The following is an 18,271-nucleotide window of genomic DNA, read 5'->3' on the forward strand; positions in this document are numbered from 1 at the left end:
AGGGTCGTGCTCCATCGTCACCCAGGGCGCCACCTTGTTAGAACGTCGCCCCCTGCCCGGGTCCCGGTCCTGTGCGTCCCCACGCGGTCTGCGCGCACCGGCGCGCCTCTGAGTGGGGTCCAAGGGGGCGGAGAGGACGCAGCCTGGAGGGCCTGTGAGCGCCCACTGGGCTCATGGTGCCGGGTTGAGGCCGACGGGTCACCTTTTTGGAGAAGGCCAGCCGGCCGTGAACTTCGGGGCGTTCTCCAGAGGAGAGGGAGGCGCCCAGGAGGGTAGAGGTCTGGCGTCCAAGACTGTACTAAGCGACAAAGTGTCAGGTGGAGCCAAGTCAGAGAGCTTGTCATCGTTCCCTGGTGGTCTAGTGGCTAGGATTCGGCGCTTTCACCGCCGCGGCCCGGGTTCGATTCCCGGTCAGGGAAGTCCTTTTAATTTTACCCACTCAATCCTGGGGAACCTGGTTCTCTGTTGTCCTTTGGAAAGGTGAATGCTCATGAACACAGAGTGTCTAGGTCCCCCCAAGAGCTGCGTCCTGCCAATAGAATACTGGGAACAGCCTCCAGCTCCCTCCATCTCAGGATTTCAGAATGTTCACCCCAACACAGCAAAGACAATGGAGTCCCAATCTCTCACCCCCCACCAAGTTGCAGTATCCACATAGGTGACACCTTTCTTTAGGCCCATAGAAGAAGCCTCTACAGCCAGGATCTGCAGATCCACCAGGCTGTACCTGGTTGGACATATCTGGGAACTCGGTGCCAAGAAGAGGCCCCAGGGCTTTTAGGCGGCTATTCTCCATGTGTCATCAACTCCCCAACCTTATACGGGGGTCCGACATGGGGATAGAGGAGAGAGCCCGCTCCCTCTCACCGCAGAATAATCGTGTCATCTTTTACATCAGAGCTGGGAACTCAGCTAGCATTGTGCTTGTGGCCCTGGAATTCTTGTCATTAAACAGAAATGGTTCCTACTCTTTCATCATTAAGTAAAGAATAAATATAATATGTTTGATCAATACATATTATACGTATTCTTTATCCTTTAGGACAGTGGTTCTTAACCTTCCTAATGCTTCGACCCTTTAGTACAGTTCCTCATGGTGCAGTGAGTCCCCAAGCATAACATGATTTTCATGGCTACTTCATAACTGTAATTTTCTGCTGTTATGAATTGGGCGACCCTGAGAAGGGGTCATTCGATCCGCAAAGGGGTCGTGACCCACGGGTTGAGCACGCTGCTCTATGAGCTTACAGGATACACCACCAGTCTACTAATCCTGTGTGGGAGACTGATGCTGAAGGAAATATGATGGGACTATATTCCCTAAGGGATAGCAGAGGGAATCTGGAAAGCTAATATTATTCCACGGCAGGAAAGCCACCACTGGGGTTCAGTCAGAGGTAAAGCCCAGGTGCACTATGCTGTGCACGGGGGTGATTCTGTCTCGCTGTAGAAGCAGACATTATTTGGTCATCTCCTCCCAGCGCGGCACCCATCCCCCCTCATGCCTTCCCCAATGCAGGTATGGGGTTTCCCCACCTGTGAGCTCACAGACTGTACTGTGGTTACCACCCACCTTGTGACGAGTGTAACTACTGAATATGCATGTCTCATGGCTACCTCTGAATATCCCACGATAGAAAAGACTCTCCTGTGCAGACCTCACTGGTGAGATCCTGGCCGGCCCGAGGGGAGCATGCTATCCTGAACTGTGTCTGACTCCTTTATTTTACGCTCTCTCCTAGCTCTCCTCCTCTCTATGACTTTACTATGATCCTTGTAGATTATAACCGTACAATTCCGCCTACAGGCCCAAGCTTGTTAGAGGCTGGCTTACTCTGACAGTTCTGCTGTGGTCTCTTCCACCGTCAGTAGTTAGGACATGCCTTGGAGTTCACGCGGAAGCCATCTCCAGGGCCAGCCGCATGCCTTTCCCAGAGTTACTCGAAGAGGGCCTTGGGCTTGCAGGCTTATGACTGTAGGAGAAGGAGAGTACGTTTTAGACCTTCGTTTCTTCCTGCTCAGGGTTCCCTCTGGTTTCCCTAAAAAGAAAAGCTTTGGGATTTCTAGGCAACTATGAGTCCCATCTTTGTGTGAACAACGCCAAGAACCATAGGGAATGAATGAGCAAAAATGAGTTTCGACCTTGTACTATTCCTATTTTTCATTTCACACCAAGGAGTAAAGTAGAAAACTGTTTCTCCAGGTTTGTAGCAGCCAAGGGAAGGTGGGACATCCACATAACAATCACTGTACATATTGATCCTTTCGAGGAAGTGCTGGTGTCCCAATTTTACAAGGAATTAATGAGGACAAGCCAGCTCCAGCTAACGGTCCAGTGACTCCAAGTGTGCTTGGCTTCACAGCTCAGTCTGGCCACTGCCTCTGCAGTCTGCGCAGTCAGGGACCAGGCAGAAAGAGTGCTCTTCCCTGCGCAGATCATGTTTGCTAGACGTCTGGAGCCAGGGTCCTATGTATTTCATTGTCCCTACATTTGTGCTCAATTCAAAGGTCTAACTTCTGCAAAGGAGACAAGGTGCTATGCATGCTGCATTTCCCTCTAAGAATACACTTCCATGTGGCCAGTGCAGGGTTCACGTGCATGCTTGGACTTAGGTACCAGAAATCACTCATTTCAAGTCCAGTGCTGCCCGGAGAGATGACAGGAACTGGCAAGCACAACGTTCCCGCACCTGCCATTCTTGCAGCTACTTACAATGAGCTGTAACCTCTGGAGTACTACTCTTAGAAAACACTCCCCCACCCCCACCCACCGTGCTGCTCTCTCCCCTGAGGGAAACAGATATCTTTTTTTTAACCATTTAAATTCATCATTTCTCTGAGAGGCAATTTCCATCACTGCTTCTTCTGTGTTTGCTTTGAGACAATTTCTGAGCCAACCAATGTTGTGGCTGGTGTGGCAGCTTCTTTGTAGGTTAATTCCCCCTTGCAAGGGGCTGGTCTGCGTTGTAGTCATGGTGTGGTACGTGGTCTGTGTTGTGTGGCCAGGGAGCTTGGACTGATCACTGTTACTGATAGACTTAGAGCCTTCCATGTATAAATTGGGCTACTTTTATGTGCACGTGCTCCCAGATGCAGTAAATTAACCATAGAGGACAGAACAGGAACCACATGGATTAGCCAGGTATAAATACTGAGTTCCTCACATGAAAGCTCATTGTACCTGTGAACAGGAGCCAGACAAGTATGCCCTTTATCACTACTCAATTCAGTATTGTCCTGTAAATCTTAGCCAGAATGATAAGATAACAAAAAGAAAATGAAGGCATCCAAATTGGAAAAAAAGTAACATTCTATTTTCAGATGATATGACTCTATATGTAGAAACTCAAAGACTATTTGGAAGATTCAGCAATGTGTTTACAAGATTAACATGCAAAAATAAATCAGCTTCCTGTGTACAAATGAAGAGAACTCTGAAAAGGATATCCAGAAAACAATATCACTTACAATAGCAACCCCAGAGATGAAATATTCAAGAATGAACCTAACCAAAGGGGGGATATTAATTTTATATTATTTTTGTTAATTTTATAATGTTAAATTTTAATAATAACAATAATTGTTGAGAAATGATTATCGAGAACTGATTATCAAAGTTTGCATTGTTGATCAGTTGTTAGAATTCAACCACCATTGTTTGGACTTAATGAACAATGGCATTTTGGGGCATTGGCAAGGATGAAAGCATTTTGTAACTGTCTCTCAGATGATACACATTGTACTGTGTGCTAGTGCTAGTTAAACAAGTGATGTCAACAAATCAGCTATTCAGATCATTTATGTAAGTAATTTATTTATTTTATAAGTACATAAATTTTCTGGAATTTAGCAGACAGTACTCATATTATTTATATTTTATAGTGGCAACAAAAAGTTTAACGCCGGCCTTGAAAGTGACACGACTTACATTACGGCAAATTCAGAGAAAAAACTAATACAAGTTAGTATTGTTATTATTTAGAAAGAAATTTAGGATTAAAATTAAAATAATTAAAAATATATAGTTACTTTATAACAATCAAATTAATTTAATTTATAAACTAACAATAAAATATGTTCATGTAATCGTGTATCTACTTGCTATGTTTTTAAGCAATATGTATATAATAATTTATAATATAATTTTAAATTATTTTTTTAGATTTGTAACATAATGAGTAAGAAAAGAGGATGCGAATTCAATGATGATCTAAGAAGTGAATTTCCTTTTATTAAAAAAACCAAAAGCCATTACATGGTAAATGGGAGAAATGTAATGGTGAATTTTCTATTTCGCATGGCAGAAAAAAATGACGTTTCAAAGCACTTGGAGACACAGAAACATAAAAGATATTTAAATACTGCTGCATCTTCCTCCAAAATACAGGAATTTTTTTCAGAAAACAACTTATGGAGACGAAGAAAAGAAATAGCAGTAGCAGAAGGACTTATGTCTTTTCATGCTATTAATCACAATTATTCCTTCAGATCTATGGACTGTACATCACAAGTTGTCAAAAAGTTAATCAACAAAAATATTGCCTGTGCTAGAACAAAATCCGAGGCAATTGTGGGTAATGAGCTTTCCCCATATGCATTTTCAGAATTAAACAAAAATCTAGAAAAAATTCATTTTATATCCATATATTCTGACACATCTAATCATAAGGATGTAAAGTTATTTCCAAACATTATTAGATTTTTTGATTTGGAAACTCGAATAAAAATTAGAATTTTAGATTTCATTTCTGTGCCTGGCAAAACTTCTGAAATAGTTTTGAGTTCCATTATTAATATTTTGGGGGGAAAATTTTAAACATAAAATGATTGCATATTGTGCAGACAACACGAACGCAACTTTTGGAGGAAAAGTGAGAAGAGGTACAAAAATACTTTTTTATAAATTAAACAAAAACCTTAATCAAAACATTATTGGTGTTGGTTGTGCAGCGCACATAATACATAACGCCATTCAAACAGCTGCTGATTTGTTGCCTGTAGATGTGGCAGATATTGTTATTAAAATATAGTCATATTTCTATATATACCCTGTGCGCATTGAAATGCTTAAAGAATTTTGTGAAACTCGGAAGTCGAATATCAGAAAATACTTGGATACAGTAAAACATGCCGGTTAGCTCTTTTGCCAGCTGTCGAAAGAATTTGAAAATATACGATCATTTGAAATCCTACTTTCTATCACAGGATAAATGTCCTGGAATTTTAGAAGATATTTCTGAAAAAGAATCTTTAAAAATTTGGCTCGAGTTTGTACACAATCAAGCAGCTCTTTTTCAAAATGCTATAAAACTTATTGAAGGTGACAAAATTTTGGTAATCAAAGTAGCAAATGAAGTTAATAATATAAAATTTCAGTGTCAAGAAGTGGTTAGAAAATCATTTTCTTCCATTAACTATCCATAATAGTATAAGCCGGGTAGAAGAACAAGGTGCAATAAATCGTGCAGATATCACGAATCACGTTAAAAAGTTCTATAGTAACTGCATAGATTATTTAGAAGAGTGGATGGTAAATGACAGTGATATTGAACATTTTCATTGGGCTACATTAAAACAAGAACTTAATTGGAATGATGTACAAAAATCATTCGATAATATTACTCAAATTTTCCCATGTAGTAATATTTCAAAATATGATCTTTTAAATGAGGTATCATTATTAAAAAACATATATTGATAAGGAAAAGGTTAAATCCTGGGAATCAGCAAAAATCACAATAGAGAACAAATGGTTAGAAATATTTCAGCATTTTGAAACAAACCATTTCCATACAATAACACTAAAAATTGTGGAATACGCGCTGTCCTTACCAGGAACTAATGCTGAGACTGAACGCGTTTTTTCTACGGTAAATAAACTTTGGACATCAGAAAAATCACAATTAAGTGTTGAGACTTTGAAAGCCATTTATGTGTGAAATATAATTTAACAAATTCTTGTGAAAAATTTCATGACCTTTTAAAAGACAGCAATCTACTAAAAAAAATTCACTCAAATGATAAATATGCCAAAGAATAAAGTAATACTGTACATAATTTTAATGTCTTATATTTGTAAATTGTACCTATATTGAAATTTTAAAAATATTACAATACTATTTTTTCGTTCTATGAAAATATTTGTTGCTCCATATAGACCAAATTTTTAATCAAGATCCTTCTCCCCCCACCCCTGGTCAATGGTGTTCCATTTTACCAATGTTAAAATCTGGTCACATTAATATATATATGTTTGAATTTTGGCCTTTGTAAATGTCCTTTGCCTCCTGGTTCTTTCCTCTATTTCCTTTTACTTTCCTCTTGCCATCTGCATGTAATAAACTTTCCCTCAATCCTGATGTCGCTCTTTATATAAGCCAGCTTCTGATCACTTGCACAGCATACAGATTGCATAAGTGAGAGCACACCGCCCTGATTCACACCTTCACTTATTTTAAACTGTGCAGTGTGCCTTTGTTCTGGCTGCACTCTGTCTCTTGATCCGTGATCAGGGTCTTCATGAGTACAGTGCACTGTTCTGAGATTCCCATTCCTCTCGAGGCCATCCAGTCTGTTATTGTCCACAAAGTTGAATGCATTGGCATCGCCGATAAAATACAAGCTAACAACTTTCTGGTGTTGTCTGCTTTGAGCCAGTATCCATCTGGCATCAGCAGTGGTATCCCTTGTTCCATGTCCTCTTCTGCATCTGCCCTGTGCTCTCGACACCTCCCTGTCCAAGCAGTGCTGCGACCGTTGTTGATCTTCAGCAAGTTTTCCTGCATGTGATATTATAGATATTGCTTTATCATTTGAGATGGATATCTTCCAGTGAGCTGTACAAGCAGAGGTCTTCCGCACTTCCTGGCATAGAAGAGGAAGCGCTCCCAGTGCTTCCTCCGTTTGTTGAAGCCTTTCCGTTGGGATGCTGCCGATTCCTGAAGCCTAAGGCTTGCAGTGGAGCTACAACTTCATCACCCTGCTGTTGCTCATAGACTGCCTTTGAAATAGCAACTCATTGTTACTGTGCATTCTTTCCATCTCCTTTTTCCACCGCTCAATATTTTACCTACGGATTCTTTCAATATGCAACTCTAGGCTTGAATTTTTTCTCGAGTTCTTTCTGTTTCAGATATGCTGAACATGTTCTTCTTTTTGTTTTTCTAATTCTAGGTCTTTGGCGTTTGATTATATATTTTGCTCCGTCTTGTAGAGCTACCCTTTGAAATGGTCTGTTTAGCTCCTTGGCTTCATCGTTTCTTCCATTTGCTTTAGCTGCTCTATAATTAGGAGCAAGTTTCAGGGCATTCAGGGAATACTAGAAAACATTTACTTGTGTTGTATTGATTGTGCAAGGGCATTAGGGGCAAAAATCAGTCCTTATGGAAGAGAACTAGCACTTCTTTGGGTGCATGGTCTGCACAACATTCTTGAAAGTGTTGGGCAGCAGGTCTGCCACTGTGAACACTAGGGTGGCCTGACCCCAGTCTCCTGTCTTCAATCTTCTCATCTGCATGCGAATGCCCAAACATCGAATAATTAGTGCGTTTGAAATATGATGCTGGTGAAGAGTATTGAAAATACAGTGGGCTGACAAAAGAACCGACACATCTGTGTCCGAAGAAGTATAGCCAGATTGCGCCTTAGAAAAGAAGATGAGCAGGCGTGGTGATCATGGGTATGTTATCAGGAGAGGAATGAACTTGCTTTCACTCCCGTGTCACCGTGGCTCCTTTAAACTAGCATTAGGAAGGAGAAAGGTGATTTCCCCCAAAAGCCATTTTATTGGGAGCTCATACAGATATCATATCACTCTGTAGTCCAAGCACATCATGCAGTATTGTACAATTGCCACTCCATAATCAGTTTCAAAGCATTTTCTTCGTTCTTGGACTCCTGGATATCAGCTCCCCTTCCCCCTACATCTCTCCCTGTATTCCTCAGGAACCCTTATTCCACTTGTTGTCTCTAGAGGGTCATGAATGTTGGGTTTAATGTACCAAACAACATATAACAAAAATTCATAAGGACTACTCACAATGAAGTATACATCAGAGATAAACCCCAATATGAAACACACACACACACACACAATGTGGAAAACCAGATCAGGGCCAATGGATCAAAGGGATGATCAAGTGACAAGGTTTTAATGGTTCAAGTCAGCTTTATCATTTTGATCTCCTATAATCATCTCTCTCCCATACTTTGATAACCAGTTTATTCCTATCCCTCAATTGTGGTAAATGATGGGAGGCTGATTTCCGGTGTAGATCTTGCAGATGTATTTGTGCTCCCTCTGCCATCCATAGCCTTCTGCAACCAGAATCTCACAATTTAAGCTCTGAGACGATTTCCTCCTTTGGCTTTGGATCATATAATTTATAGTCAGTGTTTCACATGTTGGTATGCGTCTCCCATGTGGACTTAGTTAACATCTCACTTAGATAGCTGCTTGGTTGGAAACAAGCCTTTAAGATCCAGACAATATTCTATCTGATAACCAGACACCATATAATTTCTTTACCATGCTTTGCTGTAGCACCCAAATCTTCTGTGTTCCCTTCCTGAGGATGAGGATTGAGCAGGGCTGTGATGTAGGAACAAATTGTTCTCAAATTGGAGCTGGGATTTAGTGACAGCCCTAAATCCATTCCTGGATCTATGTTTTTTTTATCTGCCTCTGCTCCCCTTAGCGACCTCATTGTTAAGTTATGGTAGAGAGTCTTATGGATCATCTCCCGGAGCATAATGATTTTCTGTTAATAGTGGCATTGCAAAAGTGGCATAGGGGAAAAAGCTACTGTATACAAACATTTCTGGGGTGAAGACTGTGTAGTATGGCAGAGACCCGATCAAAACCAGGGATGCACATGGTAGACAACAGTGGAGGAGGAGGGGAAAGGAAAATAAAAGGATGAATACAAGGAAGAAAAGGGGAGTGGGGGCATGGGGCACTAATCCACACAAGGGGAGGGTATTGTTTATACCTCCACAGGGAAAGTGGGACCAGACTTCAACCCAGTGCCTCAAGGTGTGAATGCAATATCCCGGCGTGGAGTAGGGAACCAGTGGAGAGGTCTGGGAGGCTGGCCCCAGCAACAACATTAAGTGGATTCCTGCCACTCCCCTGAAAAGAATTTGTTTCAAAGGATGACATGGATTCTGCAGCTCCGGGAGATGGACATATCTGATCAGAGCACACGGGAGCAGATGAAGGGGCAGGAGGAGACAGTGGAACACAGCCTGGCCCACCAGGCCGTGATGATGATGTTCCTGAGTAGAGCAGCCAGTCCACAGAGAGAACAACATGGCTGGCCCTACTATGGGACATGATGCCCCTCAGTGACTAAGGGCGATACAGGGGACAGCACCGGAGACACAGTGTGGGAATTGCACCTGTCCTGATCCCACCACACCGAGGCAAAGCACGGGGGGAGTGCAGCGGAACAGCAAGGGAATGGAGTGGCAAGGTCCCCAGGGAATGCTGAAAGTGGACTTTGGGGCCAGGGCGTGGTGCCCAAACAGACTGGACTGGAAAACGCTCCTAAGGGCCAGCAAACGATCCTTGAACGAACTACAAGCCCTTCTTTTGTGAAGTGTTTTGTTTTGTTCTTTGTCAGTGGTTTGTTTTTATTGTTTTATTGTCTGGTTGTATACTGTTGCTTTGTTTTCCTCTGTCTTGTTTTCGTGCATGTTAGTGTCTCCACAGGTCTATCTGAATAGGACAGGATGGATGAACTATCTGGAGGAAAAACAATAGGACAGACAGTTCCGGGGGGACAGACAGATTGGGTGGGGGAGGGGGAGGAGGGTAAGGAAGTGGTGTTAATAAACACAAGGACAAGGGAACAACATGGGACCCAAAATGGTAGTGAGGGGGGAGTGGCAAGCCTGATGGGGAACGATCAAGGGTAAGGTTGCGTAGAGAAGAGGTATAGCTATAGCCCAGGTGGGGACGGAGCATGGTGGTGGGGCAGGAGGAAAGTCAAGGGAGATGGAGGAAGGAGATGGGAGTCAAGGGGCATTTATGAAGGTCTAGACAAAGACATGTACATGCAAACATATATATGAGGATGGGGAAATAGATCTAAGTGTCTACATTTATAGGTTTAATATCAAGGTGGCGGAAGGACCTTGGGCCTCTACTCAATCACTCCCTCAATGCATGAATACTTTCATTTATTAAATTGGTACTCTATGATGCTTACTCTCCCGACACAACTGCTGAAGCCAAAGTGGGTGAACAAGTAAATGTGGTGAAGAAAGCTGATGGTGCCTGGCTATCAAAAGAGATAGTGACTGGGGTCTTAAAGACTTGAAGATAAACAAGCGGCCCTCTAGCTCAGGAGCAACAAAGCCCACATGGAAGAACACACCAGCCTGTGTGAGCGAGTGATCCCAAAGGGATCAGTTATCACGCATCAAAGAACAAAAAATCATCATATCATTGGCTGCACACCTTCATGATAGGATCGCTGAAGACAAATGGGTGCATAAGCAAATGTGGCGAAGAAAGCTGATGGTGCCCGGCTATCAAAAGCGATAGTGTCTGGGGTCTTAAAGGCTTGAAGATAAACAAGCGGCCATCTAGCTCAGAAGCAAAAAAGCCCACATGGAAGAAGCACACCAGCCAGTGCGATCACGAGGTGCCCAAGGGACCAGGTATAAGGCATCATGCAAAAAAAAAAAAAAAGAATATGTGTATGTGTGTATATATATATATGTGTGTGTGTATACATATATATATGTATATATATACCATATTGAATGAAGGGGGAAGTGCAGAGTGGAGACCCAAGGCCCAAGTGTCGGCCACTGGAGATCCCCTCATAGAGGGGTTTAGGAGAGGAGATGGGTCAGTCAGGGTGCGAGGTAGTACTGATGAAGAGCACAGCTTTCCCCCAGATCCTGGATGCTTCCTCCCCCCAACTACCATGATCCGAATTCTACCTTGCAGGCGTGGATAAGGCAGAGGTTGTACACTGGAACATATGAGGGCTGGAGGCACAGGGAATCCAGGGTGGATGATACCTTCAGGACCAAGGGTGTGAGGGACGATGCTGGGAGAGTGGAGGGTGAGTGGGTTGGAAAGGGGGAACTGATTACAAGGATCACATGTGACCTCCTCCCTGGGAGAGGGACAGCAGAGAAGGGGGGGAAGGGAGACTCCGGATAGGGCAAGATATGACAAAATAACGATGTATAAATTACCAAGGGCACATGAGGGAGGTGGTAGCGAGGAGAGAGGGGAAAAAAAAAGAGGACCTGATGCAAAGGGCTTAAGTGGAGGGCAAATGCTTTGAGAATGATTGGGGCGGGGAATGTATGGATGTGCTTTATACAATTGATGTATGTATATGTATGGATTGTGATAAGAGTTGTATGAGTCCCCAATAAAATGTAAAAAAAAGAAAAAGAAAAAAAAGAAAGAAAAGAAAATGATTAGGGCAAAGAATGTACAAATGTGCATTATACAACTGATGTATGTATATGTATGGACTGTGATAACAGTTGTATGAGCCCCTAATAAAACGTTTAAAACAAACAAAGAATATTGGCATTGATTAGCTACTCATACTAATTTTTAGAACATCGTTGAGAAAGGGATATTTGACCAGGGTAAGCTAAGTACCTGTCACAAAACCTGAATTAATCGCTGTGGCAGAATCAATCCCTCTGTGACGGAGGCGATTTACACAAACAACGGAGGTTGGTTGTCATGTAAAATTTATAATAATATTCACTGACAATGTCAACCCCAGGTCTGCCGGGCTGATGTATACCCCAACTCAGCAAGTAGGGCATTGATGTAGGAAGGCAATGTTGGTCTGCCTACTAATCACAGTCCAACTCTCTTGGTATAGCTGTCTTCTGCTTCTTCACACACAGTGCGTTTCTCTTCAGACCTCAGGTTACAGGTGTGTTTGAGGAGAAAGGTGATTTTGAGAGCCAAAGTAAAGCATCCTTACATCCTCTTTGTACAATATTTAAATTATGGGTATACTTTAATTGTGAAGTTTACCTGTACTAACCAGATACCTATTTACTGGGGTGATGTTTTGTGCTGGTATGCAAATGGAATCACGAAACACAGCAACACCTGCATACCTGGGGAAACACCAGTGAGTGCTCCTGGGTGCCTTGATAGAGTCGCACAGGGAGAAGTCCGAATCCATTCCCCCTCCACGACACCAAACGTGTATCAGTCAATTCAGAGCCACCTGCTAGAACTGGATTGTGTCCCACCTCTGTTCTGACACCGAGTGAACACACAGTACTTCCTCCTCTGACCCTAATCACCTAGAGCCACTTTGACCCTCACAAGTCATGGACAGAGTCCTCGACGCCAATCTGCCCAGGACCTCAGAAGACAGCCCCCCAACTTGTGAGACCCTCATACACGTCTGCCCGGTGGCTCCAGATCCAGAGGTCCCTGAAAGCCCTTCCGGAGGCACGCGGAACCCACTCATCATTCTCAAGAATGACTCAGAGAACTCAAAATTCTGTTCTTATGACGACAGTTTAATAGGCAAAAGGGCACATTGGGCAAGGACTGGGAGGGTTTTCAGTGCGAAAAAGAAACGAAACTGTGAAGTATGGGTTGAGCATTTGGCATGCGGTGGGCTTGGCTCAGCAGGCAGACACGTAGGCGTCAGAGCCTGTCCTGTAGCCGCAACCGCTGTGCGCGATTCTGAGTGACAGTGGCTGCGTTCAGTCTGGTTTGTCTGAGGGTGTGCATGGTGCGCAACACCGTCGTTAGCTGACATCTCCCCTTTGAACGGGAAACTGGCCAAGTGTGTGATTTACTGAGGCTTGAAGTGCTCACGCTCAGTGCTTTTTACCTCGTTTTCTGATCTGCGAGCGGAGGACAGAAGTCACCGAGAGCGCAGAGCAGGATCCACGGCGGCGCTCGGTCCGGTCTGTGCAGGGGCCTCGGTCAGCCCCGGGCCGGCGACGCTGAACGAGTGCTCTCAGGGCTCGGTGGACGGAGGCAAGGAAGCCCTGGTAGCGCTGGCGATCAGGCGTTGGGCGGCCTCCCGAAAAGATTTACAGCCTCAGAAATCCTGCATTGTGAGTCGGAATCCACTCAGTGGCAGTGGGCTTGAGTTTTAATTCCCCCCATTAAAATCATGCGATCTGATAGATGTAAACAGGAGAGAACACCAGTGGACTGGGATTTGGCTCTGGGATGCAACAGGAGGATCACCACCGGTTCCATGGTGTAATGGTGAGCACTCTGGACTCTGAATCCAGCGATCCGAGTTCAAATCTCGGTGGGACCTGGGTCTTTAGGAGCTTTTTAAAACCTCACAGAGATTATGGGAACCCCTCTGGGTTTACTTACAGGGAGCTAAAGGGTTTAATTAAGATGACATCTCTCAAGTACCTGAAACTGATTCACATGAGAATGGAATGGAGACAGCACAGCCCTTTAGTCAGTTATGTCTGTGATCAGAAATCAACAAAATAGGATTTGCAAGAACCAGCTACCAGTCATTGTTGAGCCTCTTTCATATAAATAAAGATGAAGGCTTCTGATGGGGTGGTGCTGGTTGTCATCCAGTCAGCTCTGACCAGCAGACCTTATGCTAAGGGAGATGAAACACAGTGATAATAGTGACGAAAGCAAATTTTAATTGCGTATATGCATAAAGAAAAGAGAGAGTTGGGAAATGGGTTGACATGCCATCGCTACCTGTGTCTGACTGATTCAGAAGAACAATATAAGCATAAACAGCGCTATTGTGAAAATATTACCAAAAATACTTTACTAGTTAATGCAATTCCAATCCAAATGCCTACACAATTCTCCAAAGAAATAGACACATTATTCACCAGCTTTATATGGAAAGGAAAGAAACTCAGGATAAATAAAACACTATTAATTTTTTTTTAAGTAAGGGTCTTATCACTCCCAGACTTAGAAACCGACTGTGAAGCCATGGTAATCAAAACTGTCTGATACTGGTACAACTGTTGCAGGTTCAAATGAATGACAGCACGATCATGTCTCCATCACTTAAAGGAGTCCTGAGAGTGATGATGGCAGCAAATGTACATATGTGTTGACACAGTGGATGTATCTATGGGTTGTGAAAAGATTTGTATGCGCCCCCAATAAAATTATTTTTTAAAGAGTCTTTATTCATAGGTTATTACTGCACTGCTAGAATCTAAAAGTGATTCTTTGATTTAAAGGCGAAATGGTCTGCTTTTCCAGGCTGTAGGTGAAGGAGCTCTTCCCTCCCTTTCGGAAGCAGGTACAAAAGTGGGGAAACACACCCACTTCACTTGGCTAGGCAGGGAAGCTAAGCATGTTCTAGACATGTTGACATAGCTTCATGAGATGTGCTTTCCTTCGACAGCGATTTGAGATGAGGAGGACTCTTCGGCAAGTTCCCCTTTAGAGCGTACCATGTCTCTGAAAAGACAGGAGATGAGCCTTGTGTGTAGCTGTAGAACGGATGCCGCATTACACACAAGGGCATAGAGTGGATCCTGTCCCACACGGTTTCCTAGGAGGCCCTCTTATCTGAAACAGGTGATCGGTCTTTCTTCCGCCCAGCGCCTGTGGGTGGGAACCGGCACGCTTACGGCCTCCCTCTCAATGTGTGTATTTCAGTTGTCTGATAGCGGCAGTCCTGAGCGCAGCCACCTCTCACTGGGTGTTTGTGTGTATTTTCCTAACAAAGAGTAATGTCGGGGGTCTCGCATGTGCTTAGTCATCATTTAAATATCACTTTTACTGAAATTTCTCTTCAAAGGCTTTGTACCTTTTACTTTCTGAGTTTTGTTTGCTTGCGGATAGGTCGTATGCCTGTATGTCACTGTTTGTATGAGCTCATTGTATATTCAAGGCAGTGAACCCTTATCGGGAGCTTGGCTGTTGCATATTTTCACCCATTTTGTAAGTTCTTTCTTCACTTTGTTGCTTGGATCCTTTGAGGACCAAAAGTTTTCCGTTTTTTCTGCACGTGGTTTTGCTGTCATATCTAAGAGTCCAGGGAAGCCCGGCAGCGCGGGCGAGTGGCGCGCCGTGATCGTATAGTGGTCAGTACTCTGCGTTGTGGCCGCAGCAACCTCGGTTCGACTCCGAGTCACGGCAGTCTCTGCTCTCCACCGCAGTGGCCTTTCTCCTTTTAGGGAGGCCTCTCTGCTGCCCATTCTCCTGCTGTCTCCCCCAGAGCAGCACCCTGCGGGCTGCAGAAGGGAAAGCACTCGAACCGCGGGTCGCCGCGCGCACCCCACTTGGTGCCCAGCAACCGCTAGGAAACTGTGGGCGCCTGGCCTTTTCTCGGTGGAGGGACTCCAAATATTAGCATGAAACGAACAGGCCGATGAAAGGAGTTCGTCCTGCAACTAGGGTATTTTCAATAAATAGAAGTGAGTGCCGTCACGGGACACCTGTGTGTAAACAGTGCATTGTTGAAGGACGGCGTAATTCATACAGAGGGAGCCGTGTGCATTCCAGTACGCGGCACCACGAAGCTGACTGACCAGACCACGGAAAGCCGTCCTTGACCTACAGAGCCGCTCGGAGCGCTCTGTTCCCAGTGCACCTCATCCCCAGGAGACAAGTCACCATCCGGACGTCCAGCTCTTCCCACCGAGACGTGTACACAAATGACTCCACATTTCCGTATCTGTCTCTTTGTTTAATTCTTTGCCTCTCTTTTTAATGCCATCTAGTAGTTTGGACATGTATCCAGCTGGATGCATGCGTGTGTGTCGTTTCGGTGTTGTTCCTGCGTGCCATTCCCATGTGTGTGCAGACAGTTGATGGACAGTTGTGCTCTTTGAAGGTGGGTTGCTGTGCACAAGGTCGCTGTGACAAGTGTTCCACAATCTCATTTGTGCGTTTCTGCAGTCACTTCTTTTTCCTTCTGCAACTGTTTGACACTAGTTCCTGCGCCACAGACGCATGGAAGTCCGTTTCAATTCTACTTCTCCTTTTGCAGCCACTGGACCAGAGCTTAGCTCTGATAGGCAAGGAACCTGGACAGTTTTCAAGGTCCTGACCCTTCCTGCTCTCTTCTTTCTAAGTGTTACTTTCTGAGTTCTTATTTATTGAGTTGCCCTTTCATTTGTAAAGTAACAAAGAGGCTTTCTGCCCCCATGCAGAGGTAGAGCTTCAGAAAACCACAGGGGGCAATTCTTCTCAGCCAGAATCTCCTCTCCTGGCAGTGAGTTCACTTGAGGGCTGTCCTTAAAAAGTTTCACCAAGTGGCTGGCTGCAAACATCAGAAATTCATTCTCTCATCCTTCTGGAGCCGAGCCTTTGATCATCAAGATGCAGGCAGAGTCAAGCTCCCTCTGAAGACGACTGGGGAAGAGCCCTCCCTCCCTCTTCTAGCTCCTGGAGGTCCCAGGCCTGACCTGTCTGTGGGAGCGTCCTTACCGTCTCTGCCCGTCTTCTCTGCGCGTCCTCCCTGTGTATCTGTGTGTCTGACAGTCCTGTCCTGTTTCTATAGGAACAGCAGTTATGTTGGATTAGGGCCCACTGCACGCCAGTATGCCTCCTGTGAATTTATTTAATTCCATCCACAAGAGTCTGTTTCCGAAGCAGTCGACATGCTCAGGTACTGAGAGTCATGATATTATAGATGGAATATATACTGTATGATGGGCTGCTATTGGCATGGTCGGCAATCGGAAACCACCAGCACCTTCACAGAAGCCCTGAGCTTTCTTCTTCCTTAAACACTTACACTTTTGGAAACCTAGAGGGACTCACGATGAGACAACATTGACTAAATGGCAGTCAAAAGGAGTGACATATATATATATATATATATTTTTCTTCCCTGTTTTAACTTTTTTTGGTTCTGTTTTGTTTTAACTTCTTTGGTGGGAAAAACTTTCATGGTGAGACTAAGTGGAAGTTTACCAAGTAGACCTTCCTTTTTGCCAGGAGCAACATTCCATCTCCTAAAGGCTTACCCAGTTTTCCTCACGCTGTTCCCACAGGCTGATTCTATTCAGCCTCATGTCTTCCATTGGCAGGAGAAGCCAGCCCCCAACACATCATTAGGGGTCCGGTAGGCGCAATTGTACAGCGATAATAAGTAAAGATCACAGTAAAGTCATAGAGAGCATGAGAGATAGAAGTGAAGTATTGAAATAGATGGAGTCAGACAGGATTCATGGTAGCAAGCTCACCTCAGCCCCACTTGGTGGTCCACGTGGAGGAAGGGAGAGATCGTTAATGCTAGTCCAGGCTTTTTATATTCTCTGGGGACATGCAAGCCCCCTAATCACAGGTGAGGACATGTGTCACAGGAAGGGGTTGTGCTATAGGTAATACAGTCATGGGAGAGGGTGATCTAGGGGTATCCACGCAATAGGAAGAGGAGGGATTGGGGTATACATGTGGCAAGATGGGCGGATCCTAGGTACAGGATGGCAGCCTAACTTTGGATGTCACAGAGCCGGTTTGGCCTGTTCCCTGGCTCAACTGACAGACACCATTATCAGTGGGGTGTGAACTCCACCTACAGGAACCAAGCTAATGGTCACAGGCCCCCCCCCCCTGTGGTGTGGGGAGACAGCAGGCTGGCAGGGACTGCCTTCAGGGAAGATGCCTGTGAGCATCTGACCTCCCGCCACAATCCATATCAGGAGGCTCATAGAGTCATGATTATTTTTTTAACCGCGGGTGCTAATTTATTGTGTGCATGGACCAAAGACAACTCTGCCTTTCCACGGACGGGCGCATTGGCTGTCTCCATCCTCTCACGGTGGAAGGGCTGTGATGAGCACCAGGGTGCATGTCTGTCTGAGCTCCTTCTCTTTCAGAGGATGAACCAACTGCAGTGACTGTAGAGTCTGACACTTCTATTCCCAGGTTGGACACATCTTCCTGAGGGCACCGCTAACCCATATCATCTCGGAAAGACAGAGAGACCGCTTGTGAAAATGCTTCAGGATTATCTGGTTCCACACAAAACTGAACATCAATTGACAAAGTTCCCATGAGGAATATTAAAGTCATTGTAGTTTGCAGATATTTTATCAGAAATGTTGATGAAATTCAAGAAAACATAGCTGATCTCATCAGATCTCAAAAATTCTTTCCCAGGTTTGTGGAAACTACTATATCTCAATACTATAGTTAATTTGTTTGTAATAGAATTATTTTGTTATTTGTTTTGTTTTGTTTGATGTGAACTTTTTTGTCACTAAAGATACCAAGCCTACTTTCACTTTTACTCAATTAGAAGTATTTTAATAGTTTAAAAGGCAGGAAGATCACAGGCCATTTGGTGGG

At 44.2% G+C, this 18,271-nt stretch overlaps 3 non-coding genes across 3 annotated transcripts; all 3 read left to right on the forward strand.

Moving 5' to 3' along the window:
* Positions 1-347: 347 nt before the first annotated feature.
* TRNAE-UUC (transfer RNA glutamic acid (anticodon UUC)) lies at positions 348-419 on the forward strand. Its single transcript has one exon. It is a non-coding gene; the product is annotated as a tRNA-Glu (tRNA).
* A 12,795-nt stretch (positions 420-13,214) lies between these two features.
* TRNAQ-CUG (transfer RNA glutamine (anticodon CUG)) lies at positions 13,215-13,286 on the forward strand. The gene has a single exon. It is a non-coding gene; the product is annotated as a tRNA-Gln (tRNA).
* Positions 13,287-15,037: 1,751 nt separating this feature from the next.
* On the forward strand, positions 15,038-15,109 carry TRNAH-GUG (transfer RNA histidin (anticodon GUG)). Its single transcript has one exon. It is a non-coding gene; the product is annotated as a tRNA-His (tRNA).
* The last annotated feature ends 3,162 nt before the right edge of the window (positions 15,110-18,271 follow it).

This window comes from Tenrec ecaudatus, chromosome 1, assembly GCF_050624435.1.
Source record: "Tenrec ecaudatus isolate mTenEca1 chromosome 1, mTenEca1.hap1, whole genome shotgun sequence".
In the NCBI taxonomy this organism is placed as follows: domain Eukaryota; kingdom Metazoa; phylum Chordata; class Mammalia; order Afrosoricida; family Tenrecidae; genus Tenrec; species Tenrec ecaudatus.